The sequence below is a fragment of the Lygodium microphyllum genome, chromosome 6 (genome assembly GCF_053477565.2).
Source record: "Lygodium microphyllum isolate KBCC chromosome 6, Lygodium_microphyllum_v1.1.10, whole genome shotgun sequence".
NCBI lineage: Eukaryota > Viridiplantae > Streptophyta > Polypodiopsida > Schizaeales > Lygodiaceae > Lygodium > Lygodium microphyllum.
Window position 1 is genome coordinate 151288833 of NC_141140.1, and position 15625 is coordinate 151304457.

The window sequence follows — 15625 nt, forward strand, 5'->3', positions numbered from 1 at the left end:
CAGTTGATCATTGCCTTGTGAAGGCCTGGTAGGTTCTTGGGGACGAGTCAGGTCCCGGGCCCGATGCCTTGTCTTCCTAGGGGTGGCGTCTTGCTAGAAAAGAAAATAAGGAAGGTTGGAGCGAAAATAAAAGTGAGCGTAAAAAAAGGATTAAGTGTCGCCTTGCGAGGGCTTGGTAGGTTCTTGGGTACCAAGACAGGTCCTGAGGCCGATGCCCTGTTCTCCTTGGGTCACTACGCTCAGCTCCCTCCTTTTTACATGCTCGAGTATGTCATTAAAATTTTTAAAAAAACCTAAAAGCTGAAATGTTCTAAAAGAAAATACTTCTTGATCAGGCTATAGGAGTCCTTGCCTAATAGGAGCTCCTAGTTGTGTTGTCCTTAGGTAGGTAGGTAGTTCAGACCACCACGTAGGGCAACCTCTTTGACAGTTCTTTTTAGTTTGGCCGTGTTGGAGCAGTTGGTTAGTGACTAGCTTCGGACCTTTTATCAGATTATGCTAGGCCTACTCCTTGTGGATGTCATGCCTTGGTTTTGTCAGGGGGTAGGGTGAGCATTGTGCTATGTTTAATATGTATCTATTTTGTACCAGCTTGATGCTTCCTTTGGTTGTTTTGTGCAGATCTGGTGTGGGATTCGACGGGCTGAGTCGCCCTATCCCGTGGTCACCAATGAGAGTGGAATTTTGATACCGAGAAGTGCTTAAAAATTGCTAAAAATTACGAGTATCAAGGGAAAAATATTCAACGTCGAAGGCGGCTGCTCGATCTAGGACGATTTTAAGCGGCAAAGTGCTTTAAAGGCGCCCGAGTGACACTTGTTGTTTTTTCATAATTTTTCTGACTGTCATGCGGGTTGACAAGAGATACCCGCCAATGCGGGATGCCGAGCTGGACGCCCAGGATTTTTCAGAGCTCAATTCGGAGTCCGGATGGGAAAATGGCCAAGAAACCGGTCAAGATGCGAAGAGGTGGACAAAATTTGGCCAAAATGGGCAAGTGACCCTTGGGAGCCCAAAATTTAAACGTAGCATGAAACTTTTCATGCATATGAGTGAAAAAACGTGGAGGAGGCGTGGAGGAAGATGGCGCCCGAAATTTGCGCTTCTTGGATGGAGGAGGCATCATGCCTGCTGCGAATAACCCCCCCAATCGATTATGGGGCTTGAATCCCCCCTGGATGCTGACTCTATCGCCGTGCTTCGCTCCTCCAATGGCGGTCTCTATGAAGAATTCTGATTTTAGTCTTTCTCTCTCCTCCCTCTCTCTCTTCGAAGGGCAGATTCATGTGGTAAAGAAGAAGAAGAAGAATGGATGATGGATGCTTGTCCAATGAAGACTGGATTGCTCCGTGGTGTAAGAAGATGGAAGATTGCTGATTGTGGATTGTCATGAGCATTAATGGTGGCTGGAAATCAGTCCCGAGATATGGCAAATAAAAACCCGCAACCCGCAAAGAATAGTAATCTTATTTTTACAAAGGAAATGGTGTTTTTATGCAATTTGCTTCATGAATACTTGTTCCCATGGGATAATTATGCATTATAATGTTGTTTGCAATGTCTTCCAACTATTTGAAATTAGAAAATCAGAAAATCATAAGTATTGTGGATGAAATTAATGGTGTAAAACCCGTAAAACACGCGAAATATGGAGAAATTGGGTGTTTTTGATATAAATGGAAAATATAATAAGACACACCAACTAATTTTGTGTTTTTGCTGCAAATGAACCTAAGGGCCACAACCCACAACTCATTTTGTATTTTCAGTTATTTAATATTGCAAAAAATACAAGAAAAATAGGGAAAATGGGTAAAAATAAGGGAAAAATGGATTTTGAGTGCCGAAAATTAAGGAAAAATAAGAACCATGTTTGTGGATGTATGGGGGGTCTGAAGTATGAGGTTTAGCCTCAGTTCAGCCCTACCTTTACGTTCTAGTGAGTTTTTATGGCTTTTTATACAATAAAAATATGGAAAATGAACCCTAAACCAGTCAGTAATGCACAACCTAAACGGGTGAGGGGGTAGAGTGTATAAAAGGTGTCTAAATGTTGAATGATGAAAAGCTTGTTGGTTTTCATGCATACCATTTAGACTGGTCGATAATTAAAAATTAAGAGCCTAGTAGCACGAGGGTTTCTCGGTGCTAGGTTCATGCAACGCTGCATACGAGCAATAGTCAAAATCATTGAAAGAAATGTTTTCCACATGTGCACAAATGCTGATTGTCTTAATTGTTTGAGCACGTGGACATTCACAATTTGCATAAATCATAAAGAAATTTAAAAGGTATCAGACAATATCTCCTGGATGCATAGCAATTGCTTTCTAGAGACGTGACCAACGTTGAGTGAGAGACAGGATATCCCAAGCTGTAGGCCAGGCGTTGGGTCCTAAGGGAAAGAAAGTGAGGAAAATGGTACATCCCTGGATACAATCAATTGGTACCTTGAGTGGAACTATATGCGATGTAGTGTTATATATGTTTAGCGACGCATCGAGGGGCCAATCCCCAAGATGTAGGAGAGTCGCAGTGAGGTAGCGGTAGTCAGCCGTGGGAGGACCTCCTATGTTTGTACTTCGTGCTATTTGGCAATATGCCAGGACTCCCTCTGAGAAGTGTTAATTGGGTTAGAGTTGGACTAGAGACATGATACAAACGTAAGATGTTTAGGAAGGCAATGTATGTGTCATCCATGCTCCTGGCCGCGAGGCCGTGGGGTTGTTGAGCGCATGATAGAGGTGCGGCTAGTGCATGAGCCAGTGCCGGCCCGTTTTAGGTCCCATCAATCACCTCTTTAATAGTTCTTTTCAGCTTGGTTGTATTAGAGCAGTTGGTTAGTGACTAGCTTTGGGCTTTCTGTTAGATTATGCTAGGTCTACTTCTCGTGGATTTCATGCCTTGGTTTTGCCAGGGGGTAGGGTGAAAGCTGTGATGTGGTTTTGTGTGTATTTTTTTGTATCAGCTTGATGCTCTTTGTGGTTGTGTATGTGCAGATTTGTTTGTGGGATTCGACGAGCTGAGTTGCCCTATCCCATGGTCGCCAATGAACGGTGATTTTTGCCCTAGCAAAGTGCTCAAAATTTACCAAAAAATTTGAATTTCAAGAGAAAATTAAATTTCGTCAAAGGCAGTAGAGGTAGTTGGGTCGATTTTAAGTGACAAGACGGGTTTCAAAAGTGCTTTAAAGACCCACCAAGTGATGGTTGTGGAATTTTCATAAATTTTTTGAGTGCCAAATTAGAATCTTGGAAGTGGCCGGTAGTGGAGGACCCTGAGATGGTTAAGAAAAATTTTTGGATCATTAAACAGACGTCGGAAGTAGAAGAGGTAGTGCCTAAGGCAGAGGACAAATGTTTTGTCAATGTAAATGGACTTATGGGAGAGGGGGTGTGACCCTTGGGACCTCCCCCCAAAAAAATGAAATGCAACCCGGGGGGGGGGGGGGGGGGGGGATTGAACGAAAAAAAAAGGAGAAGGAGAGGGCACATGCAATTTGTGGAGGATGAGAGGCATAGGGGAGGCTGAGAACTACCCCCCAATCAGAGTACATGGATGATTTTCTGATTTTCTTCGTTCGCTATTGCCTAGCATCGTGGAAGAGATGGCTGCCCGGATGGCTTGATCCAGATATAATATTTCTCTCTCCTCTCTCTCTCTCTCTCTCTTCCAAATGGTAGTTCACACACAGCAAAAATCAAGAAGAAAAGGGGTTGAAGTATGCTTGTCCGACGGTGATCAGATTGCTCCAAGATCAAGAGGAGACTGAAGGAAGGTGTTCATCACTAAAGAATGATTGCTAGTCAATCCAGTGGCAAGTCCGTATAAATTATCAAAAAACCCGCAACACGCAATGTAATGGAGGGAAATACCTAGTGTCACACTGACCTAGGTATAAAATGTGTGAAGGACATTGGCATGGCACCAATTTTTAATATACATATGTCCTTTCACCTTCTTCACCTTCTCTCCTGTCCTTCCATGGTGGATTATAGCCATTTCTCTCTCCTTCTCTCCTCTCTACATCTTTCTCTCTCCTCCTGCACCATTTCTCTCTCCTTCTCTCCTCTCTACAGTCTTTCTCTCTCTTCTGCACCCTCTCTCTTACACCGGTATCAGAGCCTAGTTTTTAGGTCCTTTCTTTCTCTCTCCTTCCTTCAGATTTAGTTCCTTTTTCAGTCTCAAGAAACCCTACTGTGCATAGGTACAACATTGAAGAACCCCAGCACTCAAGAAGTACTATAGAGATGGCAGCTTTCTTAAAGACCACAACAAAAAGCTTTTACAAAATTTCCCTCTTTTCCACTTCAAATAGTTAGTACGCCCAAATTTTGTGAAAACCCATTTTCTAATGACTATAATCTTCTGTCGACCTGGAAACCTGAACTTAGCATGTCGAAGCATGGTTGCCATTGTTATCTTTGCAGCATATTGACAATAAGACCTGCCCAATGGCAACTCGAGCATAGGTTCCGTGAGGCTTTCCAAAATCACCTCTCATTTCTATCTGAAGCCTATCATCTCTAGCACACGAAAGCATCTTGTTGATGCGGAGGACGTGAAAAGGATGCACCCTCACTCTCAGATGGAAGGCATCTTTCCCAGCATACTTGGTCATGTACTTGTTGCAGGCAATTCGAGTAGCTTCTAGAGCTTCACTGGAGGCATTCTCTTTCTCCCAACTCACAAGATGGACGCAGAAAGGGAACTAGTCCACCCCTTCTTTTTCATGCCAACATCATAGATACGGATCTTTGGATCAGGAACGCCACGGCAGTACTTGATCTAGGATAAGGCTTATTCTTGATCCGCCAGTAGCATCTGGCGGGTCTCCGACCCATGGCGATGGCGAGCAAAATGGCAACACAGCACTGATTGAAGCAGTGAATAGAAATTCTTCTTTCCTTCACACACTCTCTCTTGGCCTCTTGCGTCACTGCCTGCAGAAGGTCGATTTGCTAGATTTCTTTTCTGCAGACAGAGAGGCAAGCTCCCACCCTGCAGCTCCATTACTATTTGCAGCAGCCTTCTAAGAGACCCATTGTCCACTGTAAATCCATTCCTCCAAAAGAACTGTGCTGGAGAAGTTCAGACTTCTCAGGAAGTGCCGAAACGTTTTCACCAAGTTCTTCAGCTAGACGATCAGCTGGCCTCTTGCGTCGCTGCAGAAGGTCGATCTGTTGGATTTCTTTTCTACAAACAGAGAGGCAAGCTCCTACCATGCAGCTCCATTACTATTTGCAGTAGCCTTCTAAGAGGCCCATTGTCCACTGTAAATCCATTCCTCCAAAAGAACTGTGCTGCAGAAGTTCAGATTTCTCAGGAAGTGCCGGAACGTTTTCACCAAGTTCTTCAGCTAGATGATTTGCTATGTCAGAGAGCCCAGGGATCGCAGCTGTAGTCTTACGGAAGGGGAAAGTGTACATTCACTAAATATGAAGTCATTGGAGAAGGGTCATGGTGCATTCTTGCAGTTGACAAATCATCTAGGGGAGGGCAGAATTTTGCCGCAAGTTGAGTCCTTGGAGCTTGTTGTTTTAGAAAGGCAGATAATTTACTACCTTTAATGGAGGCTACCAAGCCTGACTAGCACTGCTGCACAGCAACCTGCCACTGGAATTTTTGGAGCAATGTCAAGTCCTTTTGGAGGGATGTCCTGCTGTTTCGCCATTTGGAGCCCAAAGTACTCCTGCTTTGCTGCGGGGGAAGATCTGAGGCAGCGGCCATGGCCATGGTTTGTCAAACAAATAGAAAAGGGCATTGTAGGATGAAGATGGAGAGGTCGAATTTCACTTGCAACTGATCGCAGGTCAATAATGTTTGTGTCGGAAGCTTCTACACATATCCTACCCCAGGAAATTTCTAGGCCTTGATTTTCTGTAGGAAATCTAAATTACACTGTGAGACATTGCAGAAAAATTCAAGGTCCTGATCGTCTGCAGCACATGGGAGATGGCACTCGGGTATCCATACTACAGACCCCTCTCCTTGCTGGTTCAGTTTCATTGTACTATTGGCCAACCATATCATCATAGCCTGAATCACTCCCTGCAGTTACTGTGAGGGTGATTGTTGCAAAAACTGGACCACTGGCACCAAAACTACTATAGTCGAAAGGCACCATAACTGGTTCTGCCATAGGTCTACCTGCAGATTGGCCGTAATGACACAGTGCTAAACGTACTGCTGAAGTTTTTTTAAAAAATTGTTACTGCAAAGCAAGAAGTTTTCTATCAACTTCGATCAATGCTAGATTGATCCCAATGATAACCTCTGAGAGACAATTTTACTGAAATTGGTTTCATACTGCATGTTCTAATCTGAAATCCCAACTATTTGGTTTCCAAAGGTTGCACCTAAGTTTTCACTTTGAGCCAACACTTCTGGTTTTTATTTCGTAACATTTGTAGACATGGTACAACTCTATCGGCTTTGATTTTGTTCTAGAGAACAGTTGAAGGGAAATCGTTCAAAATATGGAGAATCATGGGCAGAAGCATGTATGCTGGAGTAGCGGCTGTAATAGCCAGCCTGCTATTGTGCACAAAGGAATGTCATATATAGTTAGCAATATGCTGCCAGATGGATTGGGAATGCATGCAGGGTATCTAGGCCATTATGGCTATTACAATGCTCTTGGAGCACCTTGTTACAGCGATATGGTTATGTCAGGTGTGAATGACAACCATGCATCACCTATTGCTGGTAATTTTGGATTGTATGGAATGCATGCAGAGAGCACAGGGCCCCCATATGGGCTTCAATCCATGCATGAACAGCAACCATCATCTGGTTTTGGGCAGCACCATGCCTACATGTATGATGTTCATGCTTACTCTCATGGGCAACAGTGTGCATATGGAAAGGTCATCAAAAGTACCATAGAGAAAATTATGTTCAACAAGGCTAGAATGGTTGATATGATGGTTGCATTGGCACATGCGCTCATGATATTTGATGATACAATGATGGCTTCAGATATAGTAGATGTTGTTCTGGTTGAGCAAGTACTTGTACAACAATTAACACTTAATACCCCTCAGTTGGTACAACAATGTATTGTGGAGGCTCTTGTAAACCTCTATGGCAATATTGTTTTGCGAGAAGGCCTAGATCACGTACAACACAAGAACATGCTGATTGATCTAATTGCTAGGACTGATGCAGAAGTTCAAGGGGACTATATGCAATCATTGATCGAATTGTGCATGAGTGAGTGTGGACAGCCACCCTATTACGAGCAGTGTGGTGCATATGATCACAAGCAGCATGCAGATGATGAGCACTCTATGCATGATGTCGATGTCTATGAATAGTTTTCTTGTGATCAATACGTTGGGCGGCATCATGATGTTACTTGAGGAAAGACTCTCACCCATGCTGATATAAGACGACTGCATGCTCAAGGGCTATGCTACCGATGTACTGAGCCTATGTTCTCCAATCACAAGGATACATGCAGGAAAAGGAATGCTAAACTAGCAATTGTTAAAGAGTTTTTGGATGACGAGAACAATGAAGAGGAAGACGAACAAGCGGATGACATAGTGGATCATGAAGATCATGAGCACATCGCTGATCAAGTGGACATTCCACTGCAGCCCCATGAGGAGATAGCCATCTACTTTCGAATAGTTTTGGGCCTGCATTAAGTGCACCCTTGCATGACCTACCTGGGCTGAAAGTACCCTCAACGAGCTTCGTTTTGACATGTCACACGCCTCAATCGGAGATGCCCATAGGAAGTTATGACCAGTTTTCTCCAACATGCCATGCTGTCCATTGTTTGTCAGCCCCTAATTGTCAAGAATTGGAGGCCAAACTCATATGCTATCAACTTGCACATGTCATATACATCATATCCACAATTCTATGCCCCAATTCCACATGAGATGGCCATACTACTTGGCCATACCAATAAGTCCAATCTTTGTTTTTTAGGAAAAAAACTTTATTTTGAGTGGGGATGGATTGTAATGGAGGGAAATACCTAGTGTCACACTGACCTAGATATAAAAGGTGTGAAGGACATTGGCATGGCACCAATTTTTAATATACCTCTGTCCTTTCACCTTCTTCACCTTCTCTCCTGTCCTTCCATGGTGGCTTACAGCCATTTCTCTCTCCTCTCCTCTCTACAGTATTTCTCTCTCCTCTTGCACCTCTTCTCTCTCTTTTGCACCCTCTCTCTCCTGTCCTCTCTCTTACACGCAAATAAGCAGTATGCTTCATTTTTATGAAAGAAATTTGCTTCTTTTTTATGTTTTATGGTTGAAATAAAATTCATATGGATTTTTTTTTTTTTTGGATCTTGTTTGCATCATGATTGAGGGTTGCACATAAAAGAAATACAGAATCGTAATGATACATAGTCGTAATAATTAAATTACAACTTGAAATGCATCTTTTTTGAGAAAAAATGAGGATTTTGTTGGTTTTCGAGTGGGGAAAAGAGATTCACATGGAATAAAATTATGATAAAAACCAACTGTCATAATCATTTAATAATCATAGATTAAAAAAAACCTATTTTTATGAATAAATCAATAGAAAAAAATAGGAAAAGAGAGATAAAAATGGGTTTTTGCGCTTAAAAATTAAGAAAAAATATGATTAATGGTTGTGGATGTTTAGCGAGGTTGAGGCATGAGGTATAGCCTCAACTCATCCTTGTTTGTATGTTTTAGTGTGGTTTTTATTGTTTTATACATTGAAAACAATTAAAAAACAAAATCCTACACTTATGAATTGATGCAACTCATAAACGGTAGGGGGAAAAGAGGGTTTGTGGAAGCATTTAAGTGTTAAAAAAAATACAAACTTTAGTCTTTTTTTTGTGCATGTCATCTAGGACGATTGATTACTTAAGTTAAAGAGACTAGTAGCATGATTAAGTTCGGTGCTAGTCTCTAGCAATGCACCAACAATGCATAGATTGAAAATCATTGAAGGGCTGATTTTACACTCCACTTTGTTGAATTTTAGAATAAAATGTTTGTGCACAATAGGCATTCACATTTGCATTAAGCATAGCATGGTATCGAATCCTAGATGCACAACACCTGTATGTCAAACATTGACCAATGCTGAGAATGTGAGGAAGCCTTTTGCTGTAGGATAGATGAGCGGTTCCTTGGGGTAAGTCTAGTGAGGAAATATCAACTCCTCGATCATTCGATGCACAAAAGAGTGGAGCTTGTACGTTTGTTCTCTGTGTTGGAGCATCACATCTTGGGGCCAATCCCTAAGATGTAAGAGAGCTGCAGTGAGGCCACAGTACTTATAACTGAGAGGTTGCCTCCTATGTGTGTGTTACGAGGTATTATACCTATATGTGTATGGGATCTCCCTTTGAGGAGTAGGGGAAGGCAAACACAGATTGTGTCATATTACAAATATAAGATCGAGATTAGAGTTTAGTATAGCATGTCCCTTAGATGCTCCTGGCCGTGAGGCTGTGTGGGGTATCTTGTGTGTCTTAGAGGTGGTGGTGATATTGCAATCATGATTAGAGGAGATGGTCATTTTTTGGAAGTTAGGATTGTTTGTGTGTTGGTGGATTAGTGGGATGGTTTTGAGGGTGGATACTAGCCATCATGATCTTGAGTGGGTTTTGTCGATAGAAGGCTTCTCGTAGACACTTGATCTCAATAGGAATGGAGGGGAAATTGATCTGCATTAATTCAAGGTGGTTTGCATTAAAAGTCAATGGGTGCATATCTAGAACATATCTATTGGAAGTGATCCTGTGAATTGATTTCAATAGTTGATGGCCACCCTAAACTAAGCACAAAAGAAGGATTGAAGTAGACCAATTGATTTCTTAAAGATCACAATGCCCACTTCAAGGTACAAGACTATCATAAAAGGATTTTTTGGCAAGGCTAAGGATTTCATTTCAAACTTGTGTGTCACTACTAAAGGTTACAAGTTGGTATTTTGTGGTCTATCGAGAGCAAATTTTAAAGTTGGAATTCAAGTGCAAAAGTAGCCCGAGACATGTAAAAGAGGCAGTTTTGGTGCAAAATGGAATGGTCATGGATCAAGGAGCTAGAGTTTTTCTAGATGCATTTTGCTGCCAGGAATCAACACAAGTGTCTGTTCATCAATTGGAGTCCATTTGGCCCCCCATTTAATAGCTGCAAGGTTTGGTATTATGGAACAACTACTAGATCCAAAAGCCAGAAAATATGTGATGGAGGCCAAGAAGATAGATTTTGATGCTAGTAGAATGCAATTCCAAGGCCATTCCCCCCTCTGTCCAGGACGAAACCACTTTGGTTAAGTATGAAAATGCAAAATATGAACTAGTTACTTTGTAGGTGATGTTTTAATTATGCTTTTAGAGGCCATAACTCAAAATTTCTCACAAGATGGGCTTGAGATCCACCAATTTCTCACTCTTTGCTGCTTCAATCCTCACACAAAATGATGAAGTAAATGAAGAGATCCATTTTTAGTCTTTCTCTCTCCTCTTTGTTCCTTGTTCATATGGCTACGTATGAGAGAGAGAGATGCTTGATTTGATGAATTGATGATGAAAGATGGTTTGAAAGCATAATGGTACATTGATCAGGTAATTTGGATGTATCAACGACTAGAAAATAGCATCAACAACTCTATTTTCTTGAAATGCGAGACATATGTATGTGGATTTTAGAGTAAGTGATCTTTATTTAATTTTTATGATGAATCATTAGTACATATGATGGAAAGATGGCTGCAAATGATTCAAATATGTTTGCTAATGTCTGTTATTTTAGAAAATTATTCATTTTCCTTCTTGTATATTGAAAATAATAAAACCACAAAACTCGAAATATGGGATTTAATGGAAAGTGGGATTGTTCTTGGGTTTTGGGGATCAAACGATGTTCATATGGTGTAAAAATGAGTATGCTGATGGATCACACGTCATATAAGTCATAAAAATTAGAAAACTTAAAAAAATTGATATTTTATATTAAAATGAATGGAAAATTTTATAAAAATAGCCAAACAAAGAATTTAAAAAAGTTTTATGCGTAAAAAATATGAAAAATTAGGATAATATTTATGAATATATAACGAAGGTAAAGCATGAGGGTTTGCCTTGGTTTACCTTTATTTTTATGTTAAAGTGCATGTTTAGAGCTTGTTTCTATGGAAAATTATCATGAGATCTCCCTACATTTGTGCAAACAATCTAAATGTAAATGGTAGGGAGATGTGGGGCTAAAATGGAAATATTTGATTAAGTCATTGATTTCTTTGCATATGACATATGATTTTTGATGCCGATAAGTGCTTAAAAATAGCCAAAAATTTTGAATTTCAGGGGAAAAATAGACTTCGTCAAAGGCGACGGTGGCAATCAATATGATTTTAAGCGGCAATGCCTGGAAAAGGCTTAGACCCACTTGATGACAATTGGTGAAGTTTGAAAATTTTTTGGCATGTCAGATGAGAACCTGGGAGATGCTCGGCAGTGGAGGACTTCAAGATGGACACCCAGGATTTTTCGAACTTCAATTCGGGTACCAGGCGCGGAAGAGGGAGTGCCCGGGAGGCCAAGACTAAAGTCAAGTGGAAATGGACTTAAAGGATGCCAAGAGTTATGACCCTTGGGAGCCCCAATCCAAAAAAAGATTCTGAGGGGGGGGGTGTCGTTTTTTTCACGAGCGTGCAGAGAGGGCGCCATCGTCTTGCCAATCATTGAGATGGATTATGGGGGCTATAAGTAACCCCCCCAACTAATTACATGCCTCCTCTACCCTTGATCTTTGCTCTCCATCACTCCAGATCACTCCTTGAATGGCTGTCCGGTTGTGGAGATTAGATTTTCTTCTTTCTCTCTCCTCTCTCTCTCTCCTGCAAGGGGCAGTTCTTGCATGTGAAGAAGAATGAAGCCCGATTGATGAATGCTCGTCCGGCGTGGTATTGTATTGCTTCCAAACCGAAGGTGGGCTGAAGATGGCAGCGTGGAGGCGGGTTGAGCATCAAACGGGGCCTAGTTTGCAGACATGCAACAAGTTTCAAAACCCAAAATAATAAAAAATACACGGTAATGACATTTTTACAAAGAAAATGGCTATTTTTTAACATTTGATGAGGTTAGCAATGTTCATATGGACTGAAAATTGATGGACATGTTGTTTACTGCTGGCTCTGATTTCATATCCTGGATAAGGGGAATGTATTTTAGTATTTCATAATAAAAAAACTCAGAAAATATACACTTAAAGTGTGGAAAATAAATGAAAAAAACCCAAAAAGCATGGTTTGTAGAGTAAAAATGGGATTTTTGGGCTTAAAATGGGAAAAGCATGAAACAAAACACCAATAAAATCTCCATGGTTGCTGTTTTAGGACTTAAGAGCCACAACTCTGAAATAATGCTAATTTTATTTCATCTTTATTGATAATAAATAAGAAAAAATAGGAAAAAATGCTATTTAAAATGGAAAAAAATAGGGAACGGACGAGGAAAATTATGGATGTGTCTGTGAGTGTATAATGAGGATAAAGCATGAGGGTTTGCCTTGAGTTATCCCCATTTATATGTTTTTGTGAGTATTTACTTTTTATTTCGTGTGAAATACACATGAAATTACCCCTTTACGTATGCAACGAGGCAAAACCTTAAACTGTAGGGGAGGAGGGAAGTTTGAGTGCTGAAATATACTATAAAATTTGATGTATTTGCTACATTATTTATATAGGATGATGTTAAGTTAAATAAAGGGAAGTACAACGGCACGAGTGTAAGGCTCGGTGTCTTCTCTCATCACAGCAATTATGTGTTAGTGTATGGAAGCATGAAAAGAATGGATTTGCACAATGCACAAGGCTGTTTTTTCAATTGTTTGTGCACTTAATCTTATACACATTTGCATCAAGCATCGTTAAATGGTATCAATTACAAGCTCCTGGATGCATAGTACTTGGTTTCTTTAGGACTGAACCCACGTAGAGAGAGTGAGCAACCCGGCTGTAGGTTTAGATGGTCGGTTAAAAGGGGATGGATAAGTGAGGATAAGTGCATTCTTGGAATGTTAAATATATTGGCACTAAGAGGGGAGTTTCTTTCGAGTGTGTCTATGTGTGGAAGCAGCGCATCGTGGGGCTAATCCCCAAGATGTAGGAGAGCTGCAGTAGGACCACGGCAATCAGCCGGTGGGGTGACCTTGTGTGTGTAATATGTGGCATTTAATGCCAATTTATGTATAATCTCCCTTTGAGGAGATGGGAAAGGGAACATTCGTTGGATTATAGACTATAAACGCACAGTGATCAGTGCTTAGGATAGTGTATCCCTCGATCGACGCTCCTGGCCCGCGAGGCCATGTGGTGGGGTTGTCTGTTGCGGGCATGAGGTCCGGCTACTGCTATCCATATAGATATTGGTGTCCATGAGAGAGTGATTGGCTATACTCATTGATGTACATATTTAGTAATGATTGCAATAAGTATTGTTGAGTTGTTGCATCAGCCATAAAGATTGATGAGAGCTTCCAAGATGCATGGCTAGAAGCCATCTACATTGATCTTTACTTTGATTTGCTGGTAATGCAAAAAAGATAAGTTGATACAAAGAATATTCACAGTAACTTATTTTGGAATAAAGATGAGTGGATTAAAGAGAGTTTGAGTGTGCAGCTTTTGAATTGACTTATCCCACTTAGAGCCTTCTATGTTGCATGCATCAGTCATTCTCATTAATAGTATTGAAGTAGACCATGATAATAGGTAATGCCTAAATTATTATTGAGACCATGACTATGGTGCATACTTGGCTAGAAATTGCTATCTTTGATAGCTTTATCTTGGATCTTGATGGTGCATGCAAAGATACCCTAGATCTTCATAAGGTTGTTCAAAATGTTGATAATCATTGAGTTGATGTGTATCTCATGCATTATTGCTACTTTGAAGGCATCCTATGTGGAAGTTGTGTTCACAACCACAATCTCTTACAAGTACAACATGCTAGGCACTATGGTTGAAACAAAAAAGCATGGCATCTGACATACATGAATAAGGTTAATTCCCAAATTGCCATGACCTTGCCTTTGTTACTATAAAGTATCTTCAAAATCCCATCTTGCTTGTTAAAATAGACTCCACTTACTATGAAGAGAACATGCTTGCTTTCTTTTGTAACATCAACATGGGATCAATCCAATCACAAAATTCAAACTTTTCTCTTAGAGCAGTACTAATTCCTATGTACTATTTTGAATTTCTTGATGACATCAATGAGATAACATTTTCTACTTGTAGGGTAGAAGCCCAAAGGGAAGAGCTTGCCCATATAAAACATGTGAAAATAAATAGAGAGCTAATTATTTTATACCATAACTATTGGAGCATAGTTTAGTTTGTTTTTTTATTGTTCATGATAAAGAGAGAGTTTTAATTGCAAATGCTTCATAGACCCAAGCATTAATGATGAGGTGGAAAGACTAGAAGGAAAAATGTATGGTCCAAAAGGCTAAATGAAAGTTTCGAAGCCCAAAGGAAAAATATTATCTATATAGAATGTGTGAAAATGAATAATGAGATAATTCTTTTGTACCATAAATATTGGAGTGTAGTCTAGTTTGTCGTTATGGTTCATGGAAAAAACTAGAATCTTGAGATGAGCATTGTTTATATCAGGTGTGCTTACCAATGTAGTTGTGTCTTAAATTATTGTACATACTTTTAGTTGTTTATATGTCAATTAAATATGATAAGGATGATTTCATTTATGCTTGAGTAAGCTTGAGTAATATTACATGTATGGATAGACTCTACCACTTACCTCAGGCCATGTGAGAGGAAGTTAAAGGAAAGGGCAAGGCCTTGCATTTTAAGTGTTCAATGAACAAGGATATTTAGAAAGAAGCTATAGTCTTTTATTAGAGTACACATGAGAAACTTTGTGGTTCTTTTTATGTGAGAAATGTTTTTGAGTAAAAATTGTAAAGTTATTTTTTATATGTATCTAGTTGTAGCTCTCATTTATTACACTAGGTTTATGTGTGTAGTTCTAATTTTGTATACTTGGTTTGTATGTGAAGTTAGAAAAGAAGAAGCATAATGATTTTGTACATTTCAAAATATACATAATAAAACTTGATTTTTTTTCGAACTTTCACACATAATCTGGAGTGCAAATATATTTTATTTAACTTTGATACTAAAGATAAGATTTACCTAAACTCGGTATTCAAACTCAAGGGGTGCACTTATAATAAATCATTTATTTAAAATCTTTCTTAAGTTTCATCCCATTGTTCATATCTCTTCTTGCATAATCCCATCTCCTCACCTATCTGGTAGGAAAGTAGTTTTGAGTTTTGTGTTGCGTAATGTGTGTGTCAAGAGAGGCCTACTAATTTGTATGTGCCATGAATTCGGCATCTACATGTCATGAGGAACGCCATTTTCTACCACTTAGTATGCATTCATGTGTATATGCATACATGCATGTGCTTGATAGGAGGGGATGTTTCATGCATCATGAATTCAGGATATGTATGCCATGAGGATTAATAAGGAAATCCTCTGTTGTCACTCATTGTATGTATGTGTGTACTCTTTGCATGCATGCATATGGCAAGGGAAGGTTGTTAGTTAGCATGCACTATGTGTATCA

General features: G+C 40.0%; 1 pseudogene; it reads right to left on the minus strand.

The window, feature by feature from the left end:
• Window positions 1–4242: 4242 nt before the first annotated feature.
• On the minus strand, window positions 4243–4844 carry LOC148035291 (large ribosomal subunit protein uL16 pseudogene; annotated as a pseudogene).
• Between the last annotated feature and the right edge of the window lie 10781 nt (window positions 4845–15625).